Below are 22,381 nucleotides of genomic sequence, written 5' to 3'. Positions count from 1 at the left end.
TCGATTCGATTCTTTTCATTTCGATTCGATTTGATTCAATTCGATTCTTTTCGATCAATTCAATTTGATTGTTTTCGATTTGATTCGATTCGATTCTTTTCGATTCTATTCAATTCGATTAGTTTCCATTCGATGATGCAATTGGATTCTTTTCGATTCGAGTCGATACGATTCGATTCTTTTTGATTAGATACAATTCGATTCTTTTCGATTCGATTCGATTCTTTTCGATTCGATTCGACTCGATTTCATTCTTTTTGATTCGATTCGACTAGAATTTAATCGACTGATTCAATTTGATTCTTTTCTTTTCGGTTCGATTCTTTTCTATTCGATTTTTTTCTATTCAATTCGAGTCTTTTCAATTCGAATCTTTGCGATTCGATTCGATTTGATATTTTTAATTCGATTCGAGTCTTTTCGATTCGATTCGATTCTTTTCAATTCGATTCTTTTCGATTCGAGTCTTTTTGATTCGATTCATTTCGATTCGATTCGATTCTTTTCAATTCGATTTGATGCTTTTCCATTTGATCTGATTTGTTTCATTTCGATTCTTTTCGATTCAATTCGATTCTTTTCGATTCCATTAAATTGGATTCGATTCTTTTCGATTCGATTAGATTCTTTTCGATTTGATTCCATTCAGTTCGATTCTTTTCGATTCGATTGGATTCTTTTCGATTTGATTCAATTCTTTCGATTCGATTTGATTTGATTCTTTTCGATTCGATTCAATACGATTCTTTTCATTTCGATTCTAATCGATTCTCTTCGATTCAATTCGTTTCGATTCGTTTCGATTCTATTCGAATTTTTTCGATTCTATTCTATTCGATTCATTTTGAATCATTTCGATTTGATTCTGTTCGAGTGGTTTCTATTAGATTCTTTTCGATTTGATTCAATTCGATTCGAGTCTTTTTGATTCGAGTCTTTTCGACTCGATTCAATTCAATACGATTCTTTTAGATTCGATTCGATTCGATTGTTTTCGTTTCGATTCGACTTTTTTTGATTCGATTCTTTTCGATTCGATTGTTTTCAATTCGATGGATTCGATTCTTTTCAATTCTATGCTATTCAAAGCGATTCTTTTGTATTTGATTCGATTCGATTGTTTTCTTTTTGATTCGGTTCGATTCGTTTCTTTTCGATTCGATTCAATTCTTTTCGATTCGATTCTTTTCGATTCGATTTGATTCTTTTCGATTCGATTCTATTCTTTTCTATTCCATTCGAATCGATTCGTTTTGATTGAATTCGATTCTTTTCGATTCGATTCAATTAGATTCTTTTCGATTGGATTCAATTTGTTTCGATTCGAATCCATTTGATTCTTTTCGATTGGATTCCATTCGATTCTTTTCGATTTGATTCAATTCGATTCTATTCATTTCGATTATTTTCGTTGAGATTAGATTCTTTTCGATTTGATTTTTTTCGGTTCGAGTCGATTCATTTCGCTTATTTTGGTTAGGATCAATTCAATTCGATTCTTTTTGATTTGATTTGATTCTATTCGATTTCTTTCGATTCTATTCTATTGTATTCTTTTCGATTCGATTCCATTCAATCCGATTCTTTTCGATTCGATTGTTTTAGATTTGATTCCATTCTTTCGATTCTCTTTGATATGATTCCTTTCGATTCGATTTGATACGATACTTTTTATTTTGATTCGAATCGATTCTCTTCGGTTCGATTCGTTTTGATTCTTTTCGATTCAATTCTATTCGAATTTTTTCGATTTGATTCGATTCGATTCTTTTAGATTCTACTTGATTTGTTTCTTTTCGATTCGTTTTGATTCGATTCTTTTTGATTCATGTCGATTCGATTCGATTCTTTTGTTTCGATTCGAATCTTTTCAATTCGAATCTTTTCGTTACATGGAATTCGATTCTTTTCGATTTGATTCTTTATGATGTTTTTCAACTGGATTCAATTCGATTCTTTTTTTTATGATAGTCACAGAGAGAGTGAGAGAGGCAGAGACACTGGCAGAGGGAGAAGCAGGCTCCATGCACCGGGAGCCCGATGTGGGATTCGATCCCGGGTCTCCAGGATCGCGCCCTGGGCCAAAGGCAGGCGCTAAACCGCTGCGCCACCCAGGGATCCCTCAATTCGATTCTTTTTTATTCGAAGCTATTCGATTCTTTTTGATTCGATTTGATTCTATTCGATTTTTTTTCGATTTGATTCGATTAGTTCCTTTTTGATTCAATTCAATTCATTTCTTTTGATTCAATTCGATTCGATTCTTTTGGATTCGATTCGATTCTTTTGGATTCGATTCTTTTGGATTCGAATCGAGTAGATTCTTTTCATTTCGATCGGATTCATTTCAATTCGATTCTTTTCGATTCGAATGTTTTCGAATCAATTCGATACTTTTTGATTCGATTCGATTCTTTTCGTGTCGATTTGATTCTTTTCGATTCGATTCTTTTCTATTTGAATCGATTCGATTCTTTTCATTTCGATTCGATTTGATTCAATTCGATTCTTTTCGATCAATTCAATTTGATTGTTTTCGATTTGATTCGATTCGATTCTTTTCGATTCTATTCAATTCGATTAGTTTCCATTCGATGATGCAATTGGATTCTTTTCGATTCGAGTCGATACGATTCGATTCTTTTTGATTAGATACAATTCGATTCTTTTCGATTCGATTCGATTCTTTTCGATTCGATTCGACTCGATTTCATTCTTTTTGATTCGATTCGACTAGAATTTAATCGACTGATTCAATTTGATTCTTTTCTTTTCGGTTCGATTCTTTTCTATTCGATTTTTTTCTATTCAATTCGAGTCTTTTCAATTCGAATCTTTGCGATTCGATTCGATTTGATATTTTTAATTCGATTCGAGTCTTTTCGATTCGATTCGATTCTTTTCAATTCGATTCTTTTCGATTCGAGTCTTTTTGATTCGATTCATTTCGATTCGATTCGATTCTTTTCAATTCGATTTGATGCTTTTCCATTTGATCTGATTTGTTTCATTTCGATTCTTTTCGATTCAATTCGATTCTTTTCGATTCCATTAAATTGGATTCGATTCTTTTCGATTCGATTAGATTCTTTTCGATTTGATTCCATTCAGTTCGATTCTTTTCGATTCGATTGGATTCTTTTCGATTTGATTCAATTCTTTCGATTCGATTTGATTTGATTCTTTTCGATTCGATTCAATACGATTCTTTTCATTTCGATTCTAATCGATTCTCTTCGATTCAATTCGTTTCGATTCGTTTCGATTCTATTCGAATTTTTTCGATTCTATTCTATTCGATTCATTTTGAATCATTTCGATTTGATTCTGTTCGAGTGGTTTCTATTAGATTCTTTTCGATTTGATTCAATTCGATTCGAGTCTTTTTGATTCGAGTCTTTTCGACTCGATTCAATTCAATACGATTCTTTTAGATTCGATTCGATTCGATTGTTTTCGTTTCGATTCGACTTTTTTTGATTCGATTCTTTTCGATTCGATTGTTTTCAATTCGATTGATTCGATTCTTTTCAATTCTATGCTATTCAAAGCGATTCTTTTGTATTTGATTCGATTCGATTGTTTTCTTTTTGATTCGGTTCGATTCGTTTCTTTTCGATTCGATTCAATTCTTTTCGATTCGATTCTTTTCGATTCGATTTGATTCTTTTCGATTCGATTCTATTCTTTTCTATTCCATTCGAATCGATTCGTTTTGATTGAATTCGATTCTTTTCGATTCGATTCAATTAGATTCTTTTCGATTGGATTCAATTTGTTTCGATTCGAATCCATTTGATTCTTTTCGATTGGATTCCATTCGATTCTTTTCGATTTGATTCAATTCGATTCTATTCATTTCGATTATTTTCGTTGAGATTAGATTCTTTTCGATTTGATTTTTTTCGGTTCGAGTCGATTCATTTCGCTTATTTTGGTTAAGATCAATTCAATTCGATTCTTTTTGATTTGATTTGATTCTATTCGATTTCTTTCGATTCTATTCTATTGTATTCTTTTCGATTCGATTCCATTCAATCCGATTCTTTTCGATTCGATTCGATTGTTTTAGATTTGATTCCATTCTTTCGATTCTATTTGATATGATTCCTTTCGATTCGATTTGATACGATACTTTTTATTTTGATTCGAATCGATTCTCTTCGGTTCGATTCGTTTTGATTCTTTTCGATTCAATTCTATTCGAATTTTTTCGATTTGATTCGATTCGATTCTTTTAGATTCTACTTGATTTGTTTCTTTTCGATTCGTTTTGATTCGATTCTTTTTGATTCATGTCGATTCGATTCGATTCTTTTGTTTCGATTCGAATCTTTTCAATTCGAATCTTTTCGTTACATGGAATTCGATTCTTTTCGATTTGATTCTTTATGATTTTTTTCAACTGGATTCAATTCGATTCTTTTTTTTATGATAGTCACAGAGAGAGTGAGAGAGGCAGAGACACAGGCAGAGGGAGAAGCAGGCTCCATGCACCGGGAGCCCGATGTGGGATTCGATCCCGGGTCTCCAGGATCGCGCCCTGGGCCAAAGGCAGGCGCTAAACCGCTGCGCCACCCAGGGATCCCTCAATTCGATTCTTTTTTATTCGAAGCTATTCGATTCTTTTTGATTCGATTTGATTCTATTCGATTTTTTTCGATTTGATTCGATTAGTTCCTTTTTGATTCAATTCAATTCATTTCTTTTGATTCAATTCGATTCGATTCTTTTGGATTCGTTTCGATTCTTTTGGATTCGATTCTTTTGGATTCGAATCGAGTAGATTCTTTTCATTTCGATCGGATTCATTTCAATTCGATTCTTTTCGATTCGAATGTTTTCGAATCAATTCGATACTTTTTGATTCGATTCGATTCTTTTCGTGTCGATTTGATTCTTTTCGATTCGATTCTTTTCTATTTGAATCGATTCGATTCTTTTCATTTCGATTCGATTTGATTCAATTCGATTCTTTTCGATCAATTCAATTTGATTGTTTTCGATTTGATTCGATTCGATTCTTTTCGATTCTATTCAATTCGATTAGTTTCCATTCGATGATGCAATTGGATTCTTTTCGATTCGAGTCGATACGATTCGATTCTTTTTGATTAGATACAATTCGATTCTTTTCGATTCGATTCGATTCTTTTCGATTCGATTCGACTCGATTTCATTCTTTTTGATTCGATTCGACTAGAATTTAATCGACTGATTCAATTTGATTCTTTTCTTTTCGGTTCGATTCTTTTCTATTCGATTTTTTTCTATTCAATTCGAGTCTTTTCAATTCGAATCTTTGCGATTCGATTCGATTTGATATTTTTAATTCGATTCGAGTCTTTTCGATTCGATTCGATTCTTTTCAATTCGATTCTTTTCGATTCGAGTCTTTTTGATTCGATTCATTTCGATTCGATTCGATTCTTTTCAATTCGATTTGATGCTTTTCCATTTGATCTGATTTGTTTCATTTCGATTCTTTTCGATTCAATTCGATTCTTTTCGATTCCATTAAATTGGATTCGATTCTTTTCGATTCGATTAGATTCTTTTCGATTTGATTCCATTCAGTTCGATTCTTTTCGATTCGATTGGATTCTTTTCGATTTGATTCAATTCTTTCGATTCGATTTGATTTGATTCTTTTCGATTCGATTCAATACGATTCTTTTCATTTCGATTCTAATCGATTCTCTTCGATTCAATTCGTTTCGATTCGTTTCGATTCTATTCGAATTTTTTCGATTCTATTCTATTCGATTCATTTTGAATCATTTCGATTTGATTCTGTTCGAGTGGTTTCTATTAGATTCTTTTCGATTTGATTCAATTCGATTCGAGTCTTTTTGATTCGAGTCTTTTCGACTCGATTCAATTCAATACGATTCTTTTAGATTCGATTCGATTCGATTGTTTTCGTTTCGATTCGACTTTTTTTGATTCGATTCTTTTCGATTCGATTGTTTTCAATTCGATGGATTCGATTCTTTTCAATTCTATGCTATTCAAAGCGATTCTTTTGTATTTGATTCGATTCGATTGTTTTCTTTTTGATTCGGTTCGATTCGTTTCTTTTCGATTCGATTCAATTCTTTTCGATTCGATTCTTTTCGATTCGATTTGATTCTTTTCGATTCGATTCTATTCTTTTCTATTCCATTCGAATCGATTCGTTTTGATTGAATTCGATTCTTTTCGATTCGATTCAATTAGATTCTTTTCGATTGGATTCAATTTGTTTCGATTCGAATCCATTTGATTCTTTTCGATTGGATTCCATTCGATTCTTTTCGATTTGATTCAATTCGATTCTATTCATTTCGATTATTTTCGTTGAGATTAGATTCTTTTCGATTTGATTTTTTTCGGTTCGAGTCGATTCATTTCGCTTATTTTGGTTAGGATCAATTCAATTCGATTCTTTTTGATTTGATTTGATTCTATTCGATTTCTTTCGATTCTATTCTATTGTATTCTTTTCGATTCGATTCCATTCAATCCGATTCTTTTCGATTCGATTCGATTGTTTTAGATTTGATTCCATTCTTTCGATTCTATTTGATATGATTCTTTTCGATTCGATTTGATACGATACTTTTTATTTTGATTCGAATCGATTCTCTTCGGTTCGATTCGTTTTGATTCTTTTCGATTCAATTCTATTCGAATTTTTTCGATTTGATTCGATTCGATTCTTTTAGATTCTACTTGATTTGTTTCTTTTTGATTCGTTTTGATTCGATTCTTTTTGATTCATGTCGATTCGATTCGATTCTTTTGTTTCGATTCGAATCTTTTCAATTCGAATCTTTTCGTTACATGGAATTCGATTCTTTTCGATTTGATTCTTTATGATTTTTTTCAACTGGATTCAATTCGATTCTTTTTTTTATGATAGTCACAGAGAGAGTGAGAGAGGCAGAGACACTGGCAGAGGGAGAAGCAGGCTCCATGCACTGGGAGCCCGATGTGGGATTCGATCCCGGGTCTCCAGGATCGCGCCCTGGGCCAAAGGCAGGCGCTAAACCGCTGCGCCACCCAGGGATCCCTCAATTCGATTCTTTTTGATTCGATTTGATTCTATTCGATTTTTTTCAATTTGATTCGATTAGTTCCTTTTTGATTCAATTCAATTCATTTCTTTTGATTCAATTCGATTCGATTCTTTTGGATTCGATTCGATTCTTTTGGATTCGATTCTTTTGGATTCGAATCGAGTAGATTCTTTTCATTTCGATCGGATTCATTTCAATTCGATTCTTTTCGATTCGAATGTTTTCGAATCAATTCGATACTTTTTGATTCGATTCGATTCTTTTCGTGTCGATTTGATTCTTTTCGATTCGATTCTTTTCTATTTGAATCGATTCGATTCTTTTCATTTCGATTCGATTTGATTCAATTCGATTCTTTTCGATCAATTCAATTTGATTGTTTTCGATTTGATTCGATTCGATTCTTTTCGATTCTATTCAATTCGATTAGTTTCCATTCGATGATGCAATTGGATTCTTTTCGATTCGAGTCGATACGATTCGATTCTTTTTGATTAGATACAATTCGATTCTTTTCGATTCGATTCGATTCTTTTCGATTCGATTCGACTCGATTTCATTCTTTTTGATTCGATTCGACTAGAATTTAATCGACTGATTCAATTTGATTCTTTTCTTTTCGGTTCGATTCTTTTCTATTCGATTTTTTTCTATTCAATTCGAGTCTTTTCAATTCGAATCTTTGCGATTCGATTCGATTTGATATTTTTAATTCGATTCGAGTCTTTTCGATTCGATTCGATTCTTTTCAATTCGATTCTTTTCGATTCGAGTCTTTTTGATTCGATTCATTTCGATTCGATTCGATTCTTTTCAATTCGATTTGATGCTTTTCCATTTGATCTGATTTGTTTCATTTCGATTCTTTTCGATTCAATTCGATTCTTTTCGATTCCATTAAATTGGATTCGATTCTTTTCGATTCGATTAGATTCTTTTCGATTTGATTCCATTCAGTTCGATTCTTTTCGATTCGATTGGATTCTTTTCGATTTGATTCAATTCTTTCGATTCGATTTGATTTGATTCTTTTCGATTCGATTCAATACGATTCTTTTCATTTCGATTCTAATCGATTCTCTTCGATTCAATTCGTTTCGATTCGTTTCGATTCTATTCGAATTTTTTCGATTCTATTCTATTCGATTCATTTTGAATCATTTCGATTTGATTCTGTTCGAGTGGTTTCTATTAGATTCTTTTCGATTTGATTCAATTCGATTCGAGTCTTTTTGATTCGAGTCTTTTCGACTCGATTCAATTCAATACGATTCTTTTAGATTCGATTCGATTCGATTGTTTTCGTTTCGATTCGACTTTTTTTGATTCGATTCTTTTCGATTCGATTGTTTTCAATTTGATTGATTCGATTCTTTTCAATTCTATGCTATTCAAAGCGATTCTTTTGTATTTGATTCGATTCGATTGTTTTCTTTTTGATTCGGTTCGATTCGTTTCTTTTCGATTCGATTCAATTCTTTTCGATTCGATTCTTTTCGATTCGATTTGATTCTTTTCGATTCGATTCTATTCTTTTCTATTCCATTCGAATCGATTCGTTTTGATTGAATTCGATTCTTTTCGATTCGATTCAATTAGATTCTTTTCGATTGGATTCAATTTGTTTCGATTCGAATCCATTTGATTCTTTTCGATTGGATTCCATTCGATTCTTTTCGATTTGATTCAATTCGATTCTATTCATTTCGATTATTTTCGTTGAGATTAGATTCTTTTCGATTTGATTTTTTTCGGTTCGAGTCGATTCATTTCGCTTATTTTGGTTAGGATCAATTCAATTCGATTCTTTTTGATTTGATTTGATTCTATTCGATTTCTTTCGATTCTATTCTATTGTATTCTTTTCGATTCGATTCCATTCAATCCGATTCTTTTCGATTCGATTCGATTGTTTTAGATTTGATTCCATTCTTTCGATTCTCTTTGATATGATTCTTTTCGATTCGATTTGATACGATACTTTTTATTTTGATTCGAATCGATTCTCTTCGGTTCGATTCGTTTTGATTCTTTTCGATTCAATTCTATTCGAATTTTTTCGATTTGATTCGATTCGATTCTTTTAGATTCTACTTGATTTGTTTCTTTTCGATTCGTTTTGATTCGATTCTTTTTGATTCATGTCGATTCGATTCGATTCTTTTGTTTCGATTCGAATCTTTTCAATTCGAATCTTTTCGTTACATGGAATTCGATTCTTTTCGATTTGATTCTTTATGATTTTTTTCAACTGGATTCAATTCGATTCTTTTTTTTATGATAGTCACAGAGAGAGTGAGAGAGGCAGAGACACTGGCAGAGGGAGAAGCAGGCTCCATGCACCGGGAGCCCGATGTGGGATTCGATCCCGGGTCTCCAGGATCGCGCCCTGGGCCAAAGGCAGGCGCTAAACCGCTGCGCCACCCAGGGATCCCTCAATTCGATTCTTTTTTATTCGAAGCTATTCGATTCTTTTTGATTCGATTTGATTCTATTCGATTTTTTTCGATTTGATTCGATTAGTTCCTTTTTGATTCAATTCAATTCATTTCTTTTGATTCAATTCGATTCGATTCTTTTGGATTCGATTCGATTCTTTTGGATTCGATTCTTTTGGATTCGAATCGAGTAGATTCTTTTCATTTCGATCGGATTCATTTCAATTCGATTCTTTTCGATTCGAATGTTTTCGAATCAATTCGATACTTTTTGATTCGATTCGATTCTTTTCGTGTCGATTTGATTCTTTTCGATTCGATTCTTTTCTATTTGAATCGATTCGATTCTTTTCATTTCGATTCGATTTGATTCAATTCGATTCTTTTCGATCAATTCAATTTGATTGTTTTCGATTTGATTCGATTCGATTCTTTTCGATTCTATTCAATTCGATTAGTTTCCATTCGATGATGCAATTGGATTCTTTTCGATTCGAGTCGATACGATTCGATTCTTTTTGATTAGATACAATTCGATTCTTTTCGATTCGATTCGATTCTTTTCGATTCGATTCGACTCGATTTCATTCTTTTTGATTCGATTCGACTAGAATTTAATCGACTGATTCAATTTGATTCTTTTCTTTTCGGTTCGATTCTTTTCTATTCGATTTTTTTCTATTCAATTCGAGTCTTTTCAATTCGAATCTTTGCGATTCGATTCGATTTGATATTTTTAATTCGATTCGAGTCTTTTCGATTCGATTCGATTCTTTTCAATTCGATTCTTTTCGATTCGAGTCTTTTTGATTCGATTCATTTCGATTCGATTCGATTCTTTTCAATTCGATTTGATGCTTTTCCATTTGATCTGATTTGTTTCATTTCGATTCTTTTCGATTCAATTCGATTCTTTTCGATTCCATTAAATTGGATTCGATTCTTTTCGATTCGATTAGATTCTTTTCGATTTGATTCCATTCAGTTCGATTCTTTTCGATTCGATTGGATTCTTTTCGATTTGATCCAATTCTTTCGATTCGATTTGATTTGATTCTTTTCGATTCGATTCAATACGATTCTTTTCATTTCGATTCTAATCGATTCTCTTCGATTCAATTCGTTTCGATTCGTTTCGATTCTATTCGAATTTTTTCGATTCTATTCTATTCGATTCATTTTGAATCATTTCGATTTGATTCTGTTCGAGTGGTTTCTATTAGATTCTTTTCGATTTGATTCAATTCGATTCGAGTCTTTTTGATTCGAGTCTTTTCGACTCGATTCAATTCAATACGATTCTTTTAGATTCGATTCGATTCGATTGTTTTCGTTTCGATTCGACTTTTTTTGATTCGATTCTTTTCGATTCGATTGTTTTCAATTCGATTGATTCGATTCTTTTCAATTCTATGCTATTCAAAGCGATTCTTTTGTATTTGATTCGATTCGATTGTTTTCTTTTTGATTCGGTTCGATTCGTTTCTTTTCGATTCGATTCAATTCTTTTCGATTCGATTCTTTTCGATTCGATTTGATTCTTTTCGATTCGATTCTATTCTTTTCTATTCCATTCGAATCGATTCGTTTTGATTGAATTCGATTCTTTTCGATTCGATTCAATTAGATTCTTTTCGATTGGATTCAATTTGTTTCGATTCGAATCCATTTGATTCTTTTCGATTGGATTCCATTCGATTCTTTTCGATTTGATTCAATTCGATTCTATTCATTTCGATTATTTTCGTTGAGATTAGATTCTTTTCGATTTGATTTTTTTCGGTTCGAGTCGATTCATTTCGCTTATTTTGGTTAGGATCAATTCAATTCGATTCTTTTTGATTTGATTTGATTCTATTCGATTTCTTTCGATTCTATTCTATTGTATTCTTTTCGATTCGATTCCATTCAATCCGATTCTTTTCGATTCGATTCGATTGTTTTAGATTTGATTCCATTCTTTCGATTCTATTTGATATGATTCTTTTCGATTCGATTTGATACGATACTTTTTATTTTGATTCGAATCGATTCTCTTCGGTTCGATTCGTTTTGATTCTTTTCGATTCAATTCTATTCGAATTTTTTCGATTTGATTCGATTCGATTCTTTTAGATTCTACTTGATTTGTTTCTTTTTGATTCGTTTTGATTCGATTCTTTTTGATTCATGTCGATTCGATTCGATTCTTTTGTTTCGATTCGAATCTTTTCAATTCGAATCTTTTCGTTACATGGAATTCGATTCTTTTCGATTTGATTCTTTATGATTTTTTTCAACTGGATTCAATTCGATTCTTTTTTTTATGATAGTCACAGAGAGAGTGAGAGAGGCAGAGACACTGGCAGAGGGAGAAGCAGGCTCCATGCACTGGGAGCCCGATGTGGGATTCGATCCCGGGTCTCCAGGATCGCGCCCTGGGCCAAAGGCAGGCGCTAAACCGCTGCGCCACCCAGGGATCCCTCAATTCGATTCTTTTTGATTCGATTTGATTCTATTCGATTTTTTTCAATTTGATTCGATTAGTTCCTTTTTGATTCAATTCAATTCATTTCTTTTGATTCAATTCGATTCGATTCTTTTGGATTCGATTCGATTCTTTTGGATTCGATTCTTTTGGATTCGAATCGAGTAGATTCTTTTCATTTCGATCGGATTCATTTCAATTCGATTCTTTTCGATTCGAATGTTTTCGAATCAATTCGATACTTTTTGATTCGATTCGATTCTTTTCGTGTCGATTTGATTCTTTTCGATTCGATTCTTTTCTATTTGAATCGATTCGATTCTTTTCATTTCGATTCGATTTGATTCAATTCGATTCTTTTCGATCAATTCAATTTGATTGTTTTCGATTTGATTCGATTCGATTCTTTTCGATTCTATTCAATTCGATTAGTTTCCATTCGATGATGCAATTGGATTCTTTTCGATTCGAGTCGATACGATTCGATTCTTTTTGATTAGATACAATTCGATTCTTTTCGATTCGATTCGATTCTTTTCGATTCGATTCGACTAGAATTTAATCGACTGATTCAATTTGATTCTTTTCTTTTCGGTTCGATTCTTTTCTATTCGATTTTTTTCTATTCAATTCGAGTCTTTTCAATTCGAATCTTTGCGATTCGATTCGATTTGATATTTTTAATTCGATTCGAGTCTTTTCGATTCGATTCGATTCTTTTCAATTCGATTCTTTTCGATTCGAGTCTTTTTGATTCGATTCATTTCGATTCGATTCGATTCTTTTCAATTCGATTTGATGCTTTTCCATTTGATCTGATTTGTTTCATTTCGATTCTTTTCGATTCAATTCGATTCTTTTCGATTCCATTAAATTGGATTCGATTCTTTTCGATTCGATTAGATTCTTTTCGATTTGATTCCATTCAGTTCGATTCTTTTCGATTCGATTGGATTCTTTTCGATTTGATCCAATTCTTTCGATTCGATTTGATTTGATTCTTTTCGATTCGATTCAATACGATTCTTTTCATTTCGATTCTAATCGATTCTCTTCGATTCAATTCGTTTCGATTCGTTTCGATTCTATTCGAATTTTTTCGATTCTATTCTATTCGATTCATTTTGAATCATTTCGATTTGATTCTGTTCGAGTGGTTTCTATTAGATTCTTTTCGATTTGATTCAATTCGATTCGAGTCTTTTTGATTCGAGTCTTTTCGACTCGATTCAATTCAATACGATTCTTTTAGATTCGATTCGATTCGATTGTTTTCGTTTCGATTCGACTTTTTTTGATTCGATTCTTTTCGATTCGATTGTTTTCAATTCGATTGATTCGATTCTTTTCAATTCTATGCTATTCAAAGCGATTCTTTTGTATTTGATTCGATTCGATTGTTTTCTTTTTGATTCGGTTCGATTCGTTTCTTTTCGATTCGATTCAATTCTTTTCGATTCGATTCTTTTCGATTCGATTTGATTCTTTTCGATTCGATTCTATTCTTTTCTATTCCATTCGAATCGATTCGTTTTGATTGAATTCGATTCTTTTCGATTCGATTCAATTAGATTCTTTTCGATTGGATTCAATTTGTTTCGATTCGAATCCATTTGATTCTTTTCGATTGGATTCCATTCGATTCTTTTCGATTTGATTCAATTCGATTCTATTCATTTCGATTATTTTCGTTGAGATTAGATTCTTTTCGATTTGATTTTTTTCGGTTCGAGTCGATTCATTTCGCTTATTTTGGTTAGGATCAATTCAATTCGATTCTTTTTGATTTGATTTGATTCTATTCGATTTCTTTCGATTCTATTCTATTGTATTCTTTTCGATTCGATTCCATTCAATCCGATTCTTTTCGATTCGATTCGATTGTTTTAGATTTGATTCCATTCTTTCGATTCTCTTTGATATGATTCTTTTCGATTCGATTTGATACGATACTTTTTATTTTGATTCGAATCGATTCTCTTCGGTTCGATTCGTTTTGATTCTTTTCGATTCAATTCTATTCGAATTTTTTCGATTTGATTCGATTCGATTCTTTTAGATTCTACTTGATTTGTTTCTTTTTGATTCGTTTTGATTCGATTCTTTTTGATTCATGTCGATTCGATTCGATTCTTTTGTTTCGATTCGAATCTTTTCAATTCGAATCTTTTCGTTACATGGAATTCGATTCTTTTCGATTTGATTCTTTATGATTTTTTTCAACTGGATTCAATTCGATTCTTTTTTTTATGATAGTCACAGAGAGAGTGAGAGAGGCAGAGACACTGGCAGAGGGAGAAGCAGGCTCCATGCACCGGGAGCCCGATGTGGGATTCGATCCCGGGTCTCCAGGATCGCGCCCTGGGCCAAAGGCAGGCGCTAAACCGCTGCGCCACCCAGGGATCCCTCAATTCGATTCTTTTTTATTCGAAGCTATTCGATTCTTTTTGATTCGATTTGATTCTATTCGATTTTTTTTCGATTTGATTCGATTAGTTCCTTTTTGATTCAATTCAATTCATTTCTTTTGATTCAATTCGATTCGATTCTTTTGGATTCGATTCGATTCTTTTGGATTCGATTCTTTTGGATTCGAATCGAGTAGATTCTTTTCATTTCGATCGGATTCATTTCAATTCGATTCTTTTCGATTCGAATGTTTTCGAATCAATTCGATACTTTTTGATTCGATTCGATTCTTTTCGTGTCGATTTGATTCTTTTCGATTCGATTCTTTTCTATTTGAATCGATTCGATTCTTTTCATTTCGATTCGATTTGATTCAATTCGATTCTTTTCGATCAATTCAATTTGATTGTTTTCGATTTGATTCGATTCGATTCTTTTCGATTCTATTCAATTCGATTAGTTTCCATTCGATGATGCAATTGGATTCTTTTCGATTCGAGTCGATACGATTCGATTCTTTTTGATTAGATACAATTCGATTCTTTTCGATTCGATTCGATTCTTTTCGATTCGATTCGACTCGATTTCATTCTTTTTGATTCGATTCGACTAGAATTTAATCGACTGATTCAATTTGATTCTTTTCTTTTCGGTTCGATTCTTTTCTATTCGATTTTTTTCTATTCAATTCGAGTCTTTTCAATTCGAATCTTTGCGATTCGATTCGATTTGATATTTTTAATTCGATTCGAGTCTTTTCGATTCGATTCGATTCTTTTCAATTCGATTCTTTTCGATTCGAGTCTTTTTGATTCGATTCATTTCGATTCGATTCGATTCTTTTCAATTCGATTTGATGCTTTTCCATTTGATCTGATTTGTTTCATTTCGATTCTTTTCGATTCAATTCGATTCTTTTCGATTCCATTAAATTGGATTCGATTCTTTTCGATTCGATTAGATTCTTTTCGATTTGATTCCATTCAGTTCGATTCTTTTCGATTCGATTGGATTCTTTTCGATTTGATCCAATTCTTTCGATTCGATTTGATTTGATTCTTTTCGATTCGATTCAATACGATTCTTTTCATTTCGATTCTAATCGATTCTCTTCGATTCAATTCGTTTCGATTCGTTTCGATTCTATTCGAATTTTTTCGATTCTATTCTATTCGATTCATTTTGAATCATTTCGATTTGATTCTGTTCGAGTGGTTTCTATTAGATTCTTTTCGATTTGATTCAATTCGATTCGAGTCTTTTTGATTCGAGTCTTTTCGACTCGATTCAATTCAATACGATTCTTTTAGATTCGATTCGATTCGATTGTTTTCGTTTCGATTCGACTTTTTTTGATTCGATTCTTTTCGATTCGATTGTTTTCAATTCGATTGATTCGATTCTTTTCAATTCTATGCTATTCAAAGCGATTCTTTTGTATTTGATTCGATTCGATTGTTTTCTTTTTGATTCGGTTCGATTCGTTTCTTTTCGATTCGATTCAATTCTTTTCGATTCGATTCTTTTCGATTCGATTTGATTCTTTTCGATTCGATTCTATTCTTTTCTATTCCATTCGAATCGATTCGTTTTGATTGAATTCGATTCTTTTCGATTCGATTCAATTAGATTCTTTTCGATTGGATTCAATTTGTTTCGATTCGAATCCATTTGATTCTTTTCGATTGGATTCCATTCGATTCTTTTCGATTTGATTCAATTCGATTCTATTCATTTCGATTATTTTCGTTGAGATTAGATTCTTTTCGATTTGATTTTTTTCGGTTCGAGTCGATTCATTTCGCTTATTTTGGTTAGGATCAATTCAATTCGATTCTTTTTGATTTGATTTGATTCTATTCGATTTCTTTCGATTCTATTCTATTGTATTCTTTTCGATTCGATTCCATTCAATCCGATTCTTTTCGATTCGATTCGATTGTTTTAGATTTGATTCCATTCTTTCGATTCTATTTGATATGATTCTTTTCGATTCGATTTGATACGATACTTTTTATTTTGATTCGAATCGATTCTCTTCGGTTCGATTCGTTTTGATTCTTTTCGATTCAATTCTATTCGAATTTTTTCGATTTGATTCGATTCGATTCTTTTAGATTCTACTTGATTTGTTTCTTTTCGATTCGTTTTGATTCGATTCTTTTTGATTCATGTCGATTCGATTCGATTCTTTTGTTTCGATTCGAATCTTTTCAATTCGAATCTTTTCGTTACATGGAATTCGATTCTTTTCGATTTGATTCTTTATGATTTTTTTCAACTGGATTCAATTCGATTCTTTTTTTTATGATAGTCACAGAGAGAGTGAGAGAGGCAGAGACACTGGCAGAGGGAGAAGCAGGCTCCATGCACTGGGAGCCCGATGTGGGATTCGATCCCGGGTCTCCAGGATCGCGCCCTGGGCCAAAGGCAGGCGCTAAACCGCTGCGCCACCCAGGGATCCCTCAATTCGATTCTTTTTGATTCGATTTGATTCTATTCGATTTTTTTCAATTTGATTCGATTAGTTCCTTTTTGATTCAATTCAATTCATTTCTTTTGATTCAATTCGATTCGATTCTTTTGGATTCGATTCTTTTGGATTCGAATCGAGTAGATTCTTTTCATTTCGATCGGATTCATTTCAATTCGATTCTTTTCGATTCGAATGTTTTCGAATCAATTCGATACTTTTTGATTCGATTCGATTCTTTTCGTGTCGATTTGATTCTTTTCGATTCGATTCTTTTCTATTTGAATCGATTCGATTCTTTTCATTTCGATTCGATTTGATTCAATTCGATTCTTTTCGATCAATTCAATTTGATTGTTTTCGATTTGATTCGATTCGATTCTTTTCGATTCTATTCAATTCGATTAGTTTCCATTCGATGATGCAATTGGATTCTTTTCGATTCGAGTCGATACGATTCGATTCTTTTTGATTAGATACAATTCGATTCTTTTCGATTCGATTCGATTCTTTTCGATTCGATTCGACTCGATTTCATTCTTTTTGATTCGATTCGACTAGAATTTAATCGACTGATTCAATTTGATTCTTTTCTTTTCGGTTCGATTCTTTTCTATTCGATTTTTTTCTATTCAATTCGAGTCTTTTCAATTCGAATCTTTGCGATTCGATTCGATTTGATAGTTTTAATTCGATTCGAGTCTTTTCGATTCGATTCGATTCTTTTCAATTCGATTCTTTTCGATTCGAGTCTTTTTGATTCGATTCATTTCGATTCGATTCGATTCTTTTCAATTCGATTTGATGCTTTTCCATTTGATCTGATTTGTTTCATTTCGATTCTTTTCGATTCGATTGGATTCTTTTCGATTTGATTCAATTCTTTCGATTCGATTTGATTTGATTCTTTTCGATTCGATTCAATACGATTCTTTTCATTTCGATTCTAATCGATTCTCTTCGATTCAATTCGTTTCGATTCGTTTCGATTCTATTCGAATTTTTTCGATTCTATTCTATTCGATTCATTTTGAATCATTTCGATTTGATTCTGTTCGAGTGGTTTCTATTAGATTCTTTTCGATTTGATTCAATTCGATTCGAGTCTTTTTGATTCGAGTCTTTTCGACTCGATTCAATTCAATACGATTCTTTTAGATTCGATTCGATTCGATTGTTTTCGTTTCGATTCGACTTTTTTTGATTCGATTCTTTTCGATTCGATTGTTTTCAATTCGATTGATTCGATTCTTTTCAATTCTATGCTATTCAAAGCGATTCTTTTGTATTTGATTCGATTCGATTGTTTTCTTTTTGATTCGGTTCGATTTGTTTCTTTTCGATTCGATTCAATTCTTTTCGATTCGATTCTTTTCGATTCGATTTGATTCTTTTCGATTCGATTCTATTCTTTTCTATTCCATTCGAATCGATTCGTTTTGATTGAATTCGATTCTTTTCGATTCGATTCAATTAGATTCTTTTCGATTGGATTCAATTTGTTTCGATTCGAATCCATTTGATTCTTTTCGATTGGATTCCATTCGATTCTTTTCGATTTGATTCAATTCGATTCTATTCATTTCGATTATTTTCGTTGAGATTAGATTCTTTTCGATTTGATTTTTTTCGGTTCGAGTCGATTCATTTCGCTTATTTTGGTTAGGATCAATTCAATTTGATTCTTTTTGATTTGATTTGATTCTATTCGATTTCTTTCGATTCTATTCTATTGTATTCTTTTCGATTCGATTCCATTCAATCCGATTCTTTTCGATTCGATTCGATTGTTTTAGATTTGATTCCATTCTTTCGATTCTCTTTGATATGATTCTTTTCGATTCGATTTGATACGATACTTTTTATTTTGATTCGAATCGATTCTCTTCGGTTCGATTCGTTTTGATTCTTTTCGATTCAATTCTATTCGAATTTTTTCGATTTGATTCGATTCGATTCTTTTAGATTCTACTTGATTTGTTTCTTTTCGATTCGTTTTGATTCGATTCTTTTTGATTCATGTCGATTCGATTCGATTCTTTTGTTTCGATTCGAATCTTTTCAATTCGAATCTTTTCGTTACATGGAATTCGATTCTTTTCGATTTGATTCTTTATGATTTTTTTCAACTGGATTCAATTCGATTCTTTTTTTTATGATAGTCACAGAGAGAGTGAGAGAGGCCGAGACACAGGCAGAGGGAGAAGCAGGCTCCATGCACCGGGAGCCCGATGTGGGATTCGATCCCGGGTCTCCAGGATCGCGCCCTGGGCCAAAGGCAGGCGCTAAACCGCTGCGCCACCCAGGGATCCCTCAATTCGATTCTTTTTTATTCGAAGCTATTCGATTCTTTTTGATTCGATTTGATTCTATTCGATTTTTTTCGATTTGATTCGATTAGTTCCTTTTTGATTCAAATCAATTCATTTCTTTTGATTCAATTCGATTCGATTCTTTTGGATTCGATTCGATTCTTTTGGATTCGATTCTTTTGGATTCGAATCGAGTAGATTCTTTTCATTTCGATCGGATTCATTTCAATTCGATTCTTTTTGATTCGAATGTTTTCGAATCAATTCGATACTTTTTGATTCGATTCGATTCTTTTCGTGTCGATTTGATTCTTTTCGATTCGATTCTTTTCTATTTGAATCGATTCGATTCTTTTCATTTCGATTCGATTTGATTCAATTCGATTCTTTTCGATCAATTCAATTTGATTGTTTTCGATTTGATTCGATTCGATTCTTTTCGATTCTATTCAATTCGATTAGTTTCCATTCGATGATGCAATTGGATTCTTTTCGATTCGAGTCGATACGATTCGATTCTTTTTGATTAGATACAATTCGATTCTTTTCGATTCGATTCGATTCTTTTCGATTCGATTCGACTCGATTTCATTCTTTTTGATTCGATTCGACTAGAATTTAATCGACTGATTCAATTTGATTCTTTTCTTTTCGGTTCGATTCTTTTCTATTCGATTTTTTTCTATTCAATTCGAGTCTTTTCAATTCGAATCTTTGCGATTCGATTCGATTTGATATTTTTAATTCGATTCGAGTCTTTTCGATTCGATTCGATTCTTTTCAATTCGATTCTTTTCGATTCGAGTCTTTTTGATTCGATTCATTTCGATTCGATTCGATTCTTTTCAATTCGATTTGATGCTTTTCCATTTGATCTGATTTGTTTCATTTCGATTCTTTTCGATTCAATTCGATTCTTTTCGATTCCATTAAATTTGATTCGATTCTTTTCGATTCGATTAGATTCTTTTCGATTTGATTCCATTCAGTTCGATTCTTTTCGATTCGATTGGATTCTTTTCGATTTGATTCAATTCTTTCGATTCGATTTGATTTGATTCTTTTCGATTCGATTCAATACGATTCTTTTCATTTCGATTCTAATCGATTCTCTTCGATTCAATTCGTTTCGATTCGTTTCGATTCTATTCGAATTTTTTCGATTCTATTCTATTCGATTCATTTTGAATCATTTCGATTTGATTCTGTTCGAGTGGTTTCTATTAGATTCTTTTCGATTTGATTCAATTCGATTCGAGTCTTTTTGATTCGAGTCTTTTCGACTCGATTCAATTCAATACGATTCTTTTAGATTCGATTCGATTCGATTGTTTTCGTTTCGATTCGACTTTTTTTGATTCGATTCTTTTCGATTCGATTGTTTTCAATTCGATGGATTCGATTCTTTTCAATTCTATGCTATTCAAAGCGATTCTTTTGTATTTGATTCGATTCGATTGTTTTCTTTTTGATTCGGTTCGATTCGTTTCTTTTCGATTCGATTCAATTCTTTTCGATTCGATTCTTTTCGATTCGATTTGATTCTTTTCGATTCGATTCTATTCTTTTCTATTCCATTCGAATCGATTCGTTTTGATTGAATTCGATTCTTTTCGATTCGATTCAATTAGATTCTTTTCGATTGGATTCAATTTGTTTCGATTCGAATCCATTTGATTCTTTTCGATTGGATTCCATTCGATTCTTTTCGATTTGATTCAATTCGATTCTATTCATTTCGATTATTTTCGTTGAGATTAGATTCTTTTCGATTTGATTTTTTTCGGTTCGAGTCGATTCATTTCGCTTATTTTGGTTAGGATCAATTCAATTCGATTCTTTTTGATTTGATTTGATTCTATTCGATTTCTTTCGATTCTATTCTATTGTATTCTTTTCGATTCGATTCCATTCAATCCGATTCTTTTCGATTCGATTGTTTTAGATTTGATTCCATTCTTTCGATTCTCTTTGATATGATTCCTTTCGATTCGATTTGATACGATACTTTTTATTTTGATTCGAATCGATTCTCTTCGGTTCGATTCGTTTTGATTCTTTTCGATTCAATTCTATTCGAATTTTTTCGATTTGATTCGATTCGATTCTTTTAGATTCTACTTGATTTGTTTCTTTTCGATTCGTTTTGATTCGATTCTTTTTGATTCATGTCGATTCGATTCGATTCTTTTGTTTCGATTCGAATCTTTTCAATTCGAATCTTTTCGTTACATGGAATTCGATTCTTTTCGATTTGATTCTTTATGATGTTTTTCAACTGGATTCAATTCGATTCTTTTTTTTATGATAGTCACAGAGAGAGTGAGAGAGGCCGAGACACTGGCAGAGGGAGAAGCAGGCTCCATGCACCGGGAGCCCGATGTGGGATTCGATCCCGGGTCTCCAGGATCGCGCCCTGGGCCAAAGGCAGGCGCTAAACCGCTGCGCCACCCAGGGATCCCTCAATTCGATTCTTTTTTATTCGAAGCTATTCGATTCTTTTTGATTCGATTTGATTCTATTCGATTTTTTTCGATTTGATTCGATTAGTTCCTTTTTGATTCAATTCAATTCATTTCTTTTGATTCAATTCGATTCGATTCTTTTGGATTCGATTCGATTCTTTTGGATTCGATTCTTTTGGATTCGAATCGAGTAGATTCTTTTCATTTCGATCGGATTCATTTCAATTCGATTCTTTTCGATTCGAATGTTTTCGAATCAATTCGATACTTTTTGATTCGATTCGATTCTTTTCGTGTCGATTTGATTCTTTTCGATTCGATTCTTTTCTATTTGAATCGATTCGATTCTTTTCATTTCGATTCGATTTGATTCAATTCGATTCTTTTCGATCAATTCAATTTGATTGTTTTCGATTTGATTCGATTCGATTCTTTTCGATTCTATTCAATTCGATTAGTTTCCATTCGATGATGCAATTGGATTCTTTTCGATTCGAGTCGATACGATTCGATTCTTTTTGATTAGATACAATTCGATTCTTTTCGATTCGATTCGATTCTTTTCGATTCGATTCGACTCGATTTCATTCTTTTTGATTCGATTCGACTAGAATTTAATCGACTGATTCAATTTGATTCTTTTCTTTTCGGTTCGATTCTTTTCTATTCGATTTTTTTCTATTCAATTCGAGTCTTTTCAATTCGAATCTTTGCGATTCGATTCGATTTGATAGTTTTAATTCGATTCGAGTCTTT

This window comes from Canis lupus, chromosome 38, assembly GCF_048164855.1.
Source record: "Canis lupus baileyi chromosome 38, mCanLup2.hap1, whole genome shotgun sequence".
In the NCBI taxonomy this organism is placed as follows: Eukaryota; Metazoa; Chordata; class Mammalia; order Carnivora; family Canidae; genus Canis; species Canis lupus.
Note: the sequence above shows the minus strand (reverse complement) of the source record.